This window comes from Chrysochloris asiatica, unplaced genomic scaffold (genome assembly GCF_000296735.1).
Source record: "Chrysochloris asiatica unplaced genomic scaffold, ChrAsi1.0 scaffold00011, whole genome shotgun sequence".
NCBI lineage: Eukaryota > Metazoa > Chordata > Mammalia > Afrosoricida > Chrysochloridae > Chrysochloris > Chrysochloris asiatica.
In genome coordinates this window covers 10,438,981-10,455,055 of record NW_006408529.1, presented here as the reverse complement: position 1 = coordinate 10,455,055, position 16,075 = coordinate 10,438,981, and positions in this window count along the sequence as shown.

Genomic DNA, 16,075 nt, shown 5'->3' with positions numbered 1-16,075 from the left:
GGGGCAATACACAAGAAGGGGGAGGGGAATGGAGGAACAAGGTGAATGGGAGAACATGTAGGCAGATTTGCATAGGCTAAGTAGGACAGAAAAACTTAATACTTTTAGTGGTCATTATTGCTCTTTAAAAAATTATTATCAGTGAAATTCTGATGGCTTTCTTAGGAGAATGTTTTCCCTAGATGGGATGATAATAGGGTGGGCAGTGAGAAGAGAAAAAGCAGCCTGTGAGCACTGTGAGAAAAAAAAAAAAAATCTATTTTACAATTTTACTGGGTTCAGTGTTCATTTAATTGGCAAAAGTTTATTACAAAAGATATGAAGAACTTTCTAAATTGCACTGCTTAAATAATTGAGTTGCAAATGAACTATAGAAAAATAATGGTTAGTACATTCTGGCTTGGCACTGTAAGATAAGCACTGGATTGCTAACCACAAGGTAGGTGGCTCAAACCTACCAGTTGCTCTCTGAAACCCTATATAGGGCCTCTAGGAGACAGAACCCATGCTACTGAACCTAACAACAAAACACTTTAGTGCCTATGTGTGTGATTAGTTTGGAAACAGGATTTCCCTTTTTTGTGTTAAAGATATCACACAAGTGTAGAAGGTATTGTAAACCTAATCGCTTCTGAATTATGAGAAGACCAGTTAGGACACAGAAAAAAAAAGAAAGAAAAAAACCCACAAATAGGGGAAGGTGGAACTAAGGATTGCCACTACTAGAAGCTAATAAGAAGTCAGAGCGTTGCACTGTAGGCGGAGCACTGGTTGGTTTGAACCACCAACTACTCCTGGAAACCCTATAGAGTGTCACTATGAGTAGGAACTGGCTGACAGCACTTAACAGTCACAAAGAAGCTAAAATAAAGAGCCCTGGTGGTATGACGGTTAAGCATTCTGGAACTAACTAAGATGTCAGTGGTTCATCCCCACCCAAAGATTTGATGATATACTGCTGTAAAGATTACATGCAACCTTAGAAACCCTAGTGGGCAGTTCTACTCTGTCATAAAGCCATTAGGAGTCAGAATCAACCCAACTACATACAATCCCAGAAACTAAAATAGACAAAGCCTTCTCCCTAAAGCCACACCCTGAATTTGGGCTTCTAGCATGCTGAACTGTGAAAAAATAATTTCTAAATCTTTAGAGTCATCCACTTCTGGCATTTTTGTTACTACCACACTAGATAACTAAGTAAGAAAAAGGAATTTCATGTCAGAAGATCTGGGTTCAAGACTTATCTCACCCTTTCCATGATCTCTTCTACTGAACCCAGCAAGCGCTTCTTTGAAAAGTAATTTTATTACTTTCTGGTAGTTTAGTGGTTACGAATCAGGTTGTGAACCTTAAGGTCAGCAGTTTGAAACTACCAGCTGTTCCACAGGAGAAAGATAAAGCTTTCTGCTCCCGTAAAGATTTACTGCCTCGGAAACCCTGTACGGGTCACTATGAGTCAAAATCGACTTGACATCACTTAACAACAACAATAATGGGGATAATAATCTGGCCATTCAGCACACTTCATAGGATTTTGTGAAAATCAACTGGGAAAGGGAGAGGTTAATAAAAATACTTTGCAAGATGGAAAAATAAAAAGTTATGCAAACATTAGTTAAGGGCCAAACAATCAAATAAACATCTGTCTCTATGTGCTGACTATGTAGGAAGTAAAAATGAGGAAGAGTAGATTATAATATATGTTTGCTACCTAAATATAATTTCCACTAGAACACCTTGAAATTTAAATATGCAAAAACATTATATATTCCAAGCTTTGCTGATTGTTTTCTTCTTTATTTTAGTCTTCCTGGTATTTTCTACGATTGGATTTTTAAATTTTCTTTAATGTGGTTCTGAGATACTGAATAGATTTTCAAAACCATTTGGTTGTATGCATTATTTTTTTTTTCAAAAACTATATAATAAAAAAAAAAGTTTGGTTAAAACAGTCAGATAATTGTAGTTATTTCAATTTTAAAACTTAACAGTATGATTTTGAATATGATATTTTTGTTAAGTGACCTGAATTTGGTTCTGACTCATAGCGACCCTTATAGTGTTTTCTGAGGAGTAGCCAGTAAGTTTGAACCTCCAACCTTGCAGTTCAAACCAACCTTTCCGTCTAGTGTTGCTTTTTCTACAGCACCACACTAGGATTTCTCTCTCTGTCTCTGTCTCTGTCTCTCTGTCTGTGTCTGTCTCTGTCTCTCTGTGTCTCTGTCTCTCTGTCTCTCTGTCTCTCTCTCTCTATATATATATATAAAATGTTAGCTGGCTGATGTTGCAGACAGTCTATATTATAACTTGAATGGAGACTGTACATACCCATACAGCTCACTGTCTGAATCAGCATGCCTTTTCTATCTCTGTGGTGATGTGTCATTGAGTTGGTTCTGATTCATAGTGATCCTGTACAGGGTTTCCGAGGCCGTACATTTTTACGGGTGTAAAAAGCTTCATCTTTCTCCCTTTTCTATTTTAGAGAATGCATACATAGATGAAAGTATGAATAATTTATTGTTTGTTTCACAAACTTGTTACAGCACAACCCTGTGGCTGTTGTGTACCGTGGAACTGATGTTGATTTCTTCTAGTGACCCTATGAAAAAAGCACAGTACTGCTGCTGCTTTTGTGTGCTGTGGAGTCAGTTCCAATTCATAGCAGCCCTGAATAGGTTTTCTGAAGTTGTAAATCTTGATTGGAGCAGAAAGTCTCATCTTTCACCTGTGGAGTGTCTGGTGGATTTGAACTATGTTACCGTGCCTCTTTAAGAGCAACGAGGCTAAAGTGCTTGGTTCTTAAGAGGAAGCTAAAGTCACATTGGGATGAGGCCCCCAATTCATGCCAAAACTAGTTCTGTGCCGACAGACACCAGCCTACCATTTATGCATTTTGGCCTCTGTCACTGAACTCACCTCCATCAACCCAGCTCTTATACTGCATGATGATGAGGAACCCTCACAGAAGATAAAATGAATGCTTTCATTTAAAATGTTGTTTGTTGTTAAGTGTCATCAAGTCGGTTCCGAATCATAGCGACCCTGTATAGGGTTTCCGAGGAGCAGCTGCCAACATTGTGTCTCACAGTCTAGTGGTGACCCTACACTCACAGCATAGGTGGTCGGTGGTTATGCGCCTTGGAGTTAGTTTGATCATAGGGAGCCTGTGAGCTGTAAATCCTTACGGGAGCAGAAAGTCTCTCCTGCAAGTCCTCTGGTAGTTTAGACCTACTGACTGTTAGATTGGCAGCCGGATTCGTAACTGCTACGCTGCCAGAGCTCCTTTGGGTAGCCAATGTACATGTTGAACCTTTCTAGCCTGGCTTGTTTTCCAATGACTGGCCAGCGTCTATATTGGGAGCCTCATGGACAACGTGTGGAGCTGTAGGACAAGCATTGGACTGCTAACCTCAAGGTCTGCGGTTTAAACCCACCAGGCCTCTCCCTGGGAGCCTGATTCAGGGTCGCTATGAGCAAGAACCCACTCCAATGCACCTAATATCTACAAGCCCCAGCAGATGGCGCTGCAACAACAGGAGGACCTGCCCCCTCCCACCACAGGCAACCCCAGCTGAGCAGAAGAAAGTGGAAGCAAAGGGAGAAGATGCTGAAAAGTCTGATGACGCCATGGACTTTGGTATTTTTTGACAAAACCCGTTTTGTAACTTGATCAATAAAAAGCTGAATTCTTGAAAAAAGAAAGAAAGAAATAATCACTTTGAAAGCTGTATGCACCAACCTTGAACTATTAGGTTATTCAAGGACTTGCCTAATCCTAATCAAGCTTCTTCAAAAGTTGCCAAAACCTCAGCAGTATCTTGCTTTTGACCTGCCCTCTCTCTAAGATGCCACTAAGATTTTCCCAAGGAAGTAAGCAATAGACTTTACTTCATCAACAGATTGTCTTAGTGCGTTATAATCACGAAGTTAACGTTCAATACACTTCCATTGATTTTAAAGGATTAGCAGGGATCTCTCTCTCTTTTTTTTTTCCATTTTAAGGAATTATTCTAATAGATTTGAATATTTCAAACTTAATTATCAGGACTAGAAATTAAACTATCATCTACATGAAGTGGAGCTTTTACTGCTTGGCATACATTTCCTTTCAGTACACTGAATTGATGTTCATTTTCATAACAAAAATAAATGCTTGACAAATTACAAGTTTGCACAGTGAAATTACCTAATCACTTACTTTTGGCAACCACATGACCTTTAGTAATATTCATTGGACTGTGTATGTGTATGCAAAGACAACTGATTGGTATTCTGAATTGTACAGAATTATAGTATCTGAGACATTTTCCCCCTTTATGTGAATTGAAATCCAAGAAGCATGGACTAAAACAAGAGTGTTTTTCTGACTTTGTTGCACAAGTTTAACTTCTCTCACCTGACATGGGTGTTACACATATAACAAATAGTGAACAGACTTTCATTATCTATCTATCAATCATTCACATTTATAAAGAACCCTTCATGTGTATTTTAAAATGATGTACTAAAAAATGGAAATTATGCTTTCAGATAAAAGCAGTTCTAAAAATATATTAAATGTAGGTTTAAATTTAGATAATGTAGCACTAGATTTCTCATAAATGGGAGAGGATTTGAAAGTAAGGACAGGAAAAGGATGCCTAGAGTAGTACCAGATTTGTGTTTGATGAGATGCAAGACCCATTATGTCTATGCATAGAGGTCTTGAGATCCATATCTTAATGAAAATACGGACATAAAATATTGTGTCAGCATGATACAGCTAGTCCTTTATGCTAGATATCTGTCTTTATTGTGGTTGGTGGCTAAAAACTGCATTATTAGTCATTTGTTAAGCTATTGTAAATTCTTTCCTGTTATTAAAGTTTAGAGAGTGGTTGTTAAGTGCCAGTTGAGTCCGTTCCTGTATAGGAAACCATAGCAACCCTGTATAGGGTTTTGGTTTTTTTTTTTTTGAGGAGCAGCTGGTGAGCTTAAACCATCGACCTTGCAGTTCAAAAGGCTTTGCAGTCTGGCACATTAACTCAGCGCCACACCAGAACTCCATACGAGAGAATCTGTCTTCTTCCCCTATTCCCCCAACAAGGTCTGCCAATGGTTTCTGTACATTTAAACAAAAGAACCAGAAGAATTCTAACCTGGGACTTCAAATTCTCATCCAATCTTAACTCAATGGGGTGAGCAGAGTTAAAGAGATAGAGGTTCTAAAGGGGAAGGAGATGGCTGGTAGCACGCAGAAGGGTTTTTACAGTAACTAATTACTATTAAACGTCCCTGGGTGGCACACTTTGTGCTTGATTACAAACCTGAAAAAATGGCTATTAGAATCTGCCTCCTGGTACCATGGAAGAAAAGCCTGGTGATCTGATTCCATAAAAATGACAGTTAAGTGAGTCCTATTGTTTCAATCACTAGGGTCCTATTTTCCAACTACCAATCCTGCCTCTTCATTTCCAACTTTTGCATCCCAATCACCAGTAATGATCAATACATCTTGATTGCATGTTTGATCAATTTCAGACTGAAGTAGTTGTTGGAATTCTTCAATTTCATGGAACAGTTTTACTTTATAACTCCTGCGGTTGCCATGAGTCACCAGAAAGCAACTTGACAACAATAATGATTTTGTTTGTTTGCTTGCTTTGTTTTATAATCACTACTTTGCAGATTCTGGTGAAAAAAAATGTTTAGAATTCAATAAGCAACTGACCACTGATTTAAAAACTGTGTCAGGTCTACCCACAAAGCAGACTATATTGGTCCTAGTAAAGTGCTGATAAATATTTCATCATGTTACATCAAAAAGAAGTTGTTTGGTACTGTTGAGTCGATTCCAACTCAGTGACCTTATATAAACAGAATGAAACTCTGCCGGCTTCACGCCATCCTCAAAATCATTGTTAAGCTTGAACCCATTTTTGCTGCTACTGTGCCAATCCATCTCGCTGAGGGTCTTTCACTTTTTGGATGACTTTCCATTTTACCTAATTAGTTACAAATAATTTCACAAAAGGTAAAAAAAAAAAAAAAGTAACTTTAACCATTGAAATAATATGTCCATCAGAAATATTTGCTGAGACTCCAAATCACTAACTTCATTAGCTGACTGAAAGAGATTATAAAGAAAATTAAAAAAAAAAAAATTACTGAAACAACAGAAAAGCTAAACATATTGTTCCTGTTTCTTCCCAGTGTCTTAAATCACTATTTTAGTGCCAAATTAGAAGTTCTATCAAGCTTATTAAATGATTTCAGGACATTAAAATGCTTTCCATCATACCATTGCCAAGATGATGTGCCTTTTGGAACTCATTTATTACAGAACCATCATGGCCACTTAGGAGAACATGCTCACACTGTAGTCAGACAGTAATGCCATTTATGAAATAAAATTCCTAAACAATCTGACATTTTACATTGTCTCAGTTCTAGATATTGGTCAAACTGTTGGAAGGTACCAGAAAGAGTAGAAATCAAGGCCAAATATAGGTTAAATATAGTGCGTCAATTCTTGTGCTAGTAACGTGGTCTCTACTTCTCATTATTGGCATGTGAATGTAAATGTAAAGACTGACAAAGTGTCATCTCCATTAGAGGTCTCTGAGCAGCCTACCATTGCATTGACAGTTGTGTTACTTTTGGGCCTGTTTCCAAATTTCCCTCTAACTCTGCAGCCTGTAGAAAGCTTAGCAAGATGATCATATGCTAGAATGTGAACATCTTTAGGTAAATGTTTTAAAATTGAACGTATGCTTGTTTACTGAATTTTAAGAGAGGTTAAATTTTTAAAAGTGTGTGTCTACTTACATATGTTTTAATATTCTGACTCCCCTACTTTGAAAAAAAATAAGCAAATGTAAATGTCAAAAATCTCATGGTTCTCCCTTTTGTTGGAGTTTCATTTTTAGTGTGTGTTGAGTGTAATAAAAATATTGACAAAATATATCATTTTTCAGAAATGTTTTAGGTGGATTTGCATTTTATTTATCATAACACCTACCTACAATAAAGGGTACTACGGGAGACAAACTATTTATTTAGCTTTCAGAATATGCTTGTTGAGAGAGATACATATGTGTGCTAAATCTGATAGTCCTCTCTCTATATATATATATGAATTCCAGGTTGGAACAACAGGCTTACAAACAGAAAGAAAAATGTGGTGGCTCCCCACCATAACCACTGGACTGTGAACCACGAGGTCCACTATTCAATCTGACGAGCCACTCCTCAGGAGAAAGAGGAGGCATTCTGCTCCAGCAAAGATTTAAAAAGTCTCAGAAACCCTATACAGAGTCTCTATGAGTGGAACTGACTTGATGGCATTTAATAACAACAATAGACAGTAAGAGATGAGAATCAGCTACACCTGGGTTCAAAATTTACTAGTATGATACTTATTGGTAGAGTTTTGGAGCTGGAAATACAGATAAACATCACTGGTGGCACAGATATTAAGTGCTCAGCTACCTACTTAAAGGTTGGTAGTTTGAAGCCATCCAGTGGTCCTGAGGGAGAAGGCTTCTGTAAAGATGGTTGTTATTGTTCAGTGCTGTTAAATTGATTCTGACTCATAGCAACCCTGTATAGGGTCTCTACAGCATAGTTTATGGGTTTTAACCACCAACTTTGAGACTGGCAGAGCAGTGCTTATCCACACCACGACTCAACCTTAAATAACACCTCATGGGGCAGTTCTACTCTGCCCCAAGGGTCACTATCAATCAAAAATCAACTTGATGACACCTATCTATTTGGTCTAGAAAGATGTTTACCTGTGCTTTATTGACTACACCAAGGTTTTCAATTGTGTAGATCATGACAAGCTATGGACAACATTGCAAAATATGATTATTTCTGAACACTTAATTGTGCTCATGAGGAATCTGTACCTGGACCAAGAGGCAGTTGTTCAAACAGAACATGGGAACACTGAGTAGCTTAAAGTTAAGAAAGGTGTGTGACAGGGTTGTATCCTTTTACCATACTTATTCAACCTATATGCTGAGCAAATAATTCAAGAAACTGGGTTATGTGAAGAAAAGTATGGCATCAGGATTGGAGGAAGACTAGTTAACAACCTGCAATATGCAGATGATACAACCTTGCTTGCTGAAAGTGAAGAGGACTTAAAATATTTACTGATGAAGATCAAAAGAGCACAGCCTTCAGTATGGATTACATTTCAATGTAAAGAAAACAAAAATCCTCACCATTGGACCAATAAACGTTCTTATTAATGGAGACACAATTGAAGTTGTCAAGTACTTCATTCTTCTTGGATCAACTATCAACACTCAGCAGTCCAGAAATCAAATGACATATTGCATTAAGCAAATCTGCTGCACAAGAACTTTTGAAAGTGTTGAAGAGCAAAGAAGGCTAGCTTGAGGATTAAAATGAGCCTGATCCAAGCCATGGTATTTTCAATAACCTCTTATACATGCAAAAGCTGGACAGTGAGTAAGGAAGACCGTAGAAGAATTGATGCTTTTGAGTTATGGTGTTGGAGGAGAATATTGAAAGTGCCATGGGCTGCCAAAAGAACCAATAGATCTATGTTGGAAGAAGTGCAGAGAGTGCTCCTTGGAGGCCAAGATGGCCAAACTTCATCTCTCATACTTCAGACATATTGTCAGGAGGGACTAGTCACTGGAGAAGTATATCATGTTTGGTAAGGTGGAGGGTCAGAGAAAAAGAGAAGACCCCCAGCAAGATGGATTGGCCAAGTGGCAGTATCACTGGGCTCAAGCGTGGCAACAATAGTGAGGTTGGCCCAGGATCGGTCAGTGTTTTGTTCTTGTTTGCATAAAGTTGCTATGAGTCAATACCGACTCGGTGGCACCTAACAATAACAACAACAATCAAAACCCAAAATTAAATTCAATACTGTTGAATATATCCCCACATATGGCATTTCTCCCATATGCTACAGAGTAGAATTGCTCCTTAGGGTTTTTCATAGATGCACATTTATATATCATCCTGAGGAAGTAATTTAATTCCTTCCATTTTAGTTTGCTAATTTTAGTTTTGGTGAAAATAAAAAACTGAAATGTAGGTAAAGTACCTATCATAAAGTTTGGCACATCGTAGGTCCCCAGTATCTCTGAACTCCAATTCTTCCGGTCTTTTACATGTTTGAGGTTTCAGATTATTAATAATGTGTGAAAGTTTGGATTGACTAAAAATATAAATTGTTGTTGTTGATGTTCAGCACCATCGAGTCAGTTTTGACTCACAGCGACCCTATACAGGGTTTCTGAGGAGTGGAAACTAATATCCACTTCATATACTTCACATTAGGATTACTTTACATAGCAGATTATGTGATTATAGATCATGTAATCCATAATTTGTAAATTTCTCACATGTGTACATCTAATCAGAAGTCTGTCCTTTGAATAGATTTGCTGGTGTGGTGCTGTGGATTAATGTGCCAGACTGCAAAGCCATTTGAACTGCAAGGTTGGCAGTTCAAGCTGACCAACTGCTCCTCGGAAACACTATACAGGGTCGCTATGGGTCAGAATCAACTCGATGGTACAGCAACAACAACAACAGATAGCAGGTATTTTGCCTCTGACAGAAAACTTCTAATAAGAAGTATGTCTTATAACATGCTGCTGCTTATTAGCGACCTTAAAAGGTACATAGCTTTGTGAATATAGGATCAATACTATAAGAACCTATTTGGGGTCATTATAATAACATTTTTCTGCTGTTGGTGTATGTTGAAAATATTCAATCCTGCTGTTCCACAAAATTGTCCTGCTATTCTTAATTGCCACTTCATCTCCCCACTTTGAAGCCTGGTAAAAGACACCTTTCAAGCAGCAGCATGAAGCTGAATGGTAGATGTCACAGGCAGTTATGTTGGGAGTTTTAAAGCTTCCTGTATATTAGGATGCTACCGCTGGGCTGCATAGTCCAGGGCATTGTAAATGCCGAGATTTTATCTTCTATTCTTCTGTTCTTCCTCTATCTCTTTCCTTCTAGTGTGCTGGAGTCTTATCTTCCTTAACAAATACACGACTTTTCAATTATATAGTTCACCTGTCTTGGTCCTGGTATATCTGCTTTTAATGCTTTGCCCTGTAGAACAATGGAGAAAAATCTCAAAATAAACTCTAAAAACATTTTTATCCAATTGTTTTTAAGGGTCATCAAGTTGGTTCCAACTCACAGCAAGCCTGTATAGGATACCCAAGGAGTAGCTCATGGGTTTGAACCACTGACCTTTTGGTGGTCAGTACAGTGCTATCTTACAGTGCCACACCAGAAGTCCTTTTATCCAATGGTTATGTGCCATGGAGTCGGTTCCAACTCATAGTGACCCTGTACAGGGTTTCCGAGGCTAAAAATCCTTAGGGGAACAGAAAGCCTCATCTTTCTCCCGCACAAGAGCTGGTAGTTTCAAACTGATGATTTTGAGATTAGGAGCCCGATTCATAACTACTATGCTTTTTATGGAATAGGGTAGTAAAATAGAAAAGGAACCATTTTATTGTATCTTAATTTGATTAATTTTTATTTTGTTTTTGAGAATGCCTCTGTTTGTTAGCAAATTATTGTACTACCTGTTTTTTTCAGTATCTAAATTAAGTCATTGTAAGAACTAGCATTCACTGAGCATTTATTTTGTGACAAGTGGTGTTCTAAGCTCTATTTACCTGTTTAAATTTCACAAAGCTTTTTAGGATTAAGTACTATTTTTATCTCTTTTACAAAGAAAGAAATTAAAGCTTAGAGAAGATAAATAAACTTTTTAAAGTCACACATTAAGTGATAAGTCAGAATTTAAAGCCAGGCGTATACATCTAAATTATTTCCTGATGTTAATTATTTTTAGATATTTTTATCCTAAACAATGGTTTAAACAATGTTATGAGGTGGTCTGATGAGACTTACACTTGACAGTCGTTGCCTGACAGCAGTTTACAGAATGCTTTACTCCGAGTTAGGAAATAGAAACAAATAGCATTAAAGTGGTCAACATATACTCTCTTGGTTTTCTCTGTTTAATAATTACAAAATTTTATCTTCTTAAGAACAATTCTAAGAAATGCCAACACCATCTAAACTATTGTGGTAACAGCGGGTCTTAGTGTAGTACCAAAAGCACTTTCTTTCTGGTTTTGTTTTGTTTCCTCTTCTAAATTGAACCCAGGAGGACAGAGGTAGGTCATTTGATAAGATTCTTGGGAGTTACTGCTTGCAGAAAAATTAGGGGAGATTTTTAAATTGACAGTTTTGAGATTGACAATTTCATTTCATGGCTCCTTCTGTGTTTCCCTGCTCCAATTTTAATTATCACTTAGAGTAAGTGTACTGGATATATACTTATCAACTCTTCATTTCCCCTGTGGAACACACGGTGGGTTACAAAATACAATTTCCATTTTGTCTGCTGATGGCCTAAATAAGGTACACACAAAACAACAAGGATGGGCTTCTTAATTTAGCATGGTAAGATGTTCATATAACAGTGGCCCTGGGGGTTAGATTAGAGGAGAAAGAGAAATAGATTCTACCTCAGTGGAGTTGAATAATTTCTAAAAGATTTAGCACAAAAGAACTGGGCCATCCCACACTATGAGCACTTAGAAAAATCTAACACTAATGGAGAAATTTTTTTTTTCTTTTTCTACAAATTCCTTAATAAAGGGACCCATGGCATACATGCACTTATATCTTATGCAATATTTTAAACACAACCATCACAGGAACAAAAAATGTAAAAGGAATGTTAGGGATATGTATATCATGGTAAGGATGTATTCAAAATATATTGAGCTATAAAATATATGACAGTGTATCATATATAATTTTACTTAAATCCTAATGTTAGCATTTTCAATATCTAAGTATAATAAGTCTATAATAAAATATTGTATTATAAAAATACTTAAAACAACCAAGTATGTAATTTTTTGTAAATCTTGTTTTTGAAACAGGGCATCCTTGGGTAATGCAAACAGTTAACACACTCAGCTGTTTACCGAACGGTTGACAGTTTGAGTACAGCCTAAGGTGTCTCCCTATAGAGTACAGTTGTGAAGCGATCTGCACAAAATCGCATGACTGGGAATCAACTTGACAATTGCTTTTTTTTTTTTTAATAAAATTTTCTATCAGCAAACAACATTTTATTCAGATTTTTCATCTTCTTTTCACAAAATTCATGAACAGTATTTATTTTACTACAAACCAATAAACATTCTGAACCTTTTTCTCTTTTTTATCATAAGCATCACTGTTATTACATCAGTAAAATTTAATAAGTGCTCAATACAAGTCCTAGGAATCTGGAAAGTTAAAAATATAACCAGAATTTAGCAACTGATGGAACAGTGAGAGAAAATAAATAAATAAAGAAGCATGTAAAACAATGCATATTGCTTGGGAATAGCAAGAGCCTTCATGAAGAAGGTAAAATTGGGGTGGACCTTGAATTGTTAAGACTTATAAGAATACAAGAATGGAGAAAATACTTTAATCAGGAAATATAGCAAGAACAATGGTATAATTTATTTAAGCCCTTAGATACCAAATAGTGGTGAGAGATATGTCCTGCAGAATCAGTTCCAACTCATTTAGACTCTGTATAAGGTTTCTGAGACTGTAAATCTTTACTGGAGCTGCATCTTTCTCCCGTGGAACCACTAGTAGTTTTGACCTTGAGGTTAGCAGCCGGACTTGTAACCACTACACTACCAGAGCTCCTTTAGATGCTAAATAAAACCCCATAAAAAAAGTAAACCCATTACTATGGAGTTGATTCCAACTCATAGCTACCCTGTACAGAGTTTCTGAAACCAAATATTTAGAGGAGAATAGAAAGCCTCCTCTTTCTCTGGAATGTTGTTGTTAAATGCCATTGAGTCAGTTCCAACTCCTATCTGCCCTGTACCTGTACCCATCGGACTGATAACTGAAAGGCTGGCAGTTTAAACACATCAACTGCGCAGTAGGGAAAGATATGGGTAGTCTGTTTCTTCAAAGATTTACAATCTTAGAAACTCTATGTAGAAATGCTACTCTGTCCTATAAGCTTTCTATGAGTTGGAATAAACTTAACTGCAGTAGGTTTGGGCTTTTTGGTATGATTGCCCATCTGATTAAATTCAATCATCTTGTTCATGTTAATAAATATAATTTTGAAAATTTTAGTGTTGGGAATAGAATATTATGCATTTTTGCTCTCCTGTCTTTTTAAAAAAACATGCATTGAAATTTCATTCTCTTTGGTATCATTTTAACAAGAACCCTTATCACTGAAATATTTGTCTTATATTAATTGATCCATAAGAATTGAATTCCTTTTGGCTATTGAAAATCTAACTTGGCCATTTAAACAGTTTCATTAACTCATTCACTCAACAAATATTTATTGTTTATCCAGTACGTACCAGTCACTTAAGTGAATAGTAAGAAGTATACAAGTTCCTACATTCGTGGAATTTATATTTTAATAAAGGAAAGTATATAAAATAAATAAATAAATATACAGAACGGATTGTTGCTGTTGTTAGTTGTCATTGAGTTTATTTCAATTCATAGAGATCGTATGCATCTAGAGTAGAACAGCTTCATAGAATGTTCAAGGCTGTGACCATTTGGAAGCAGATCATCATGTCTTACTTGGTGGGCCTGAACCACTAACCTTTTGATTAGGAGTCCAGAATGTAACCATTTGTTCTACCCAGGTAGTTGCAGAATAAATAAAAATATAAAGATACCAAATGGTGATAGAAAGACAAGTGCTGGAACTTGAAGGAGGGCCTTTTGAAAGCATTGTTGATTTTATGAAGGGTGACTATGAAAGGGTTCATTCATAAAATGTCATTTGATTAGGTAAAAACCTAATGGTAGAGCTAACTCATGCAAGAGTAAAACTTCACTGATTTTGAATTTGTATTGAAAAAATTTCTCACGTACTGTATTAGAAAATGTCCCTTATCCCAAAACAAACACAATACCCATCTGTGACTAAATTTTCCCAAGTGGCTGACTCTATGATAAAATCTCTTCTTGGTATTTGCTTGTGAAGATACTTAAAGGATCTCAAAACTTCTGTTTAATGAATATATATTAAGTGCTTACTCAATAAAAGACTGTCTTAGACATCTGCCGTTTTGTATGCCCAACAACCATTTCTCTAACATAGAAGCATCTCCATTTTCCTTGGGAAATGGAGCAACCCCCACTCCTGTTATAAAATTTGACCAGTCAGTCAGACTGGCCTATTTCCTCTGGCTACAGAAACTGACTCAGGCTATGGTATGGCGCTATAGAATAAGCACTGGACCACAAGGCTAATTTGAACTGAAAGGTCGGTGATTCAAATTAATCAGCTAGTCCTTGGAAACTCTATACTGGATTGCTATGGGTTGGAACTTAGTTGGAACCGACTCTATGGCACTAAACAACAATGACAAATGTTCATGATACAGGATAGGTCAGTCAGAGTCACTGTCAGTCCAGATGATGTAGAACTATTAGAAATGGGCACTCCCTTTGCTAAATTTCCTTTGCATTTAGGATGTAAAACTTCAGTTTCTGAAGTTTAATTTTTTACCACAAGAGAAGAAAGTGTCTAAATTAATGACAACAGAGAAGCAAGCAGATCTGAAACATAGAGTGGAATCCTTGGCAATACTGTTTCAGAATCTAGATCCAACTATGCCTGAAACCAATGTCTGTAGACTTTTCTTTATGTAATACTTTATGTAATCATAATAGTTCTTTGAGTTTGTTAGGATCACTTTCTTCTACTTGCAATGATGAATATACAAAACAAGTCTGGGAGTTCTGGTTTTGGCGGCGGCAGAGACAGCCATGTAGGAAAGGCTCCAGGGGAAGGATTGAACACCTAGAGAACCTGTACTCACAGAACAATGTTAGAGCTCTGGATCTAGCATAAGGTGCAGGGTGACAGTTTCTAGCACGTTCAAGTGGAAAAATCATGATATAAAGGAAAATACTGTGAGTAAGGAATCACTCGAGACAGGATTCCCTCTGAGGCCACCCCACCTGGGTGGAGTTCAGAGGGCAGGGCTTCAGCCAGACCGGAACAGGGAGCCAGCGTTAAAAGTGGTGCAGTGACATTTGTAAAAGGAGGTGTGGGGGATTCTACACATTTTTTCCTCCTCTTCCTGTTGGGCCTTCTTTGCCCAGCCCAGATGCCTACATTCCAGCACTGAGCCCACAGTTTTCCTACACTACAGAGAGAAAGCGCTTGGCAGCTGCTTATGAAGTCAGCCTTAGGGTCACAGCTCTAAAATTAACTTGTGCAGTACCGTTTACTCCAGCCTATCTAACAAGAAAAAAGCAGGCCCACCAGGCCTGACAGACAAACCATATGAACAATCTGTAAAACCCCAACAGAAAAGAACGTAATTATGTCAAGAATAACACCACGCACACGCAGATACCTAACTGACCTTCAGAGACAAAAATAGTAGACAATCTTTCTTCCATTAACTTCTCAATATCTATCTGTGTACGTCTACGTTAGTGACTAGAGGAGAGGCTTGAGTGAGCAGACACCACACCCACTGCTGAAGGCTTCTACCGTGCGCACACACTGCCTGTGTAGCAAGGTGACTGGATGGTCAGCCACAGTTTTATTTTGTTTCAAAGTGGTGGTTTTTGTCTCTGCTTTTATATTGCTTCTGCTTTTGGACCATTTGATCACACAGTTTTTCCTGGAGGTGGGAGCTTTTTCTCCCTATGTTACTCAAAAAGAGACAGTAATTGTGGAAATATAGCCAAGCTACAAGCATAACCCATAATATTCTACCATTGAGACAGGAGCCAATAACAGTTGCTAAGCATTACATGCAAAAAGGAAAGCCTATTTCCCCATCATATTCACCAGGAGACACCCAGTAAGCTTAATAACACAACAACAAACATCCATTTAAGCATTAAAAAAACCTACATAACTACTAGAAATGACAAACAAAAGCTCTCAAAACATGTCTAAAAACAGAAAAGAGTAACTGAGACAAATGAGTTGGAGACAGACAAAGGCTTTCCAGAAGAGGAAGAGCAGGTTTTGGAT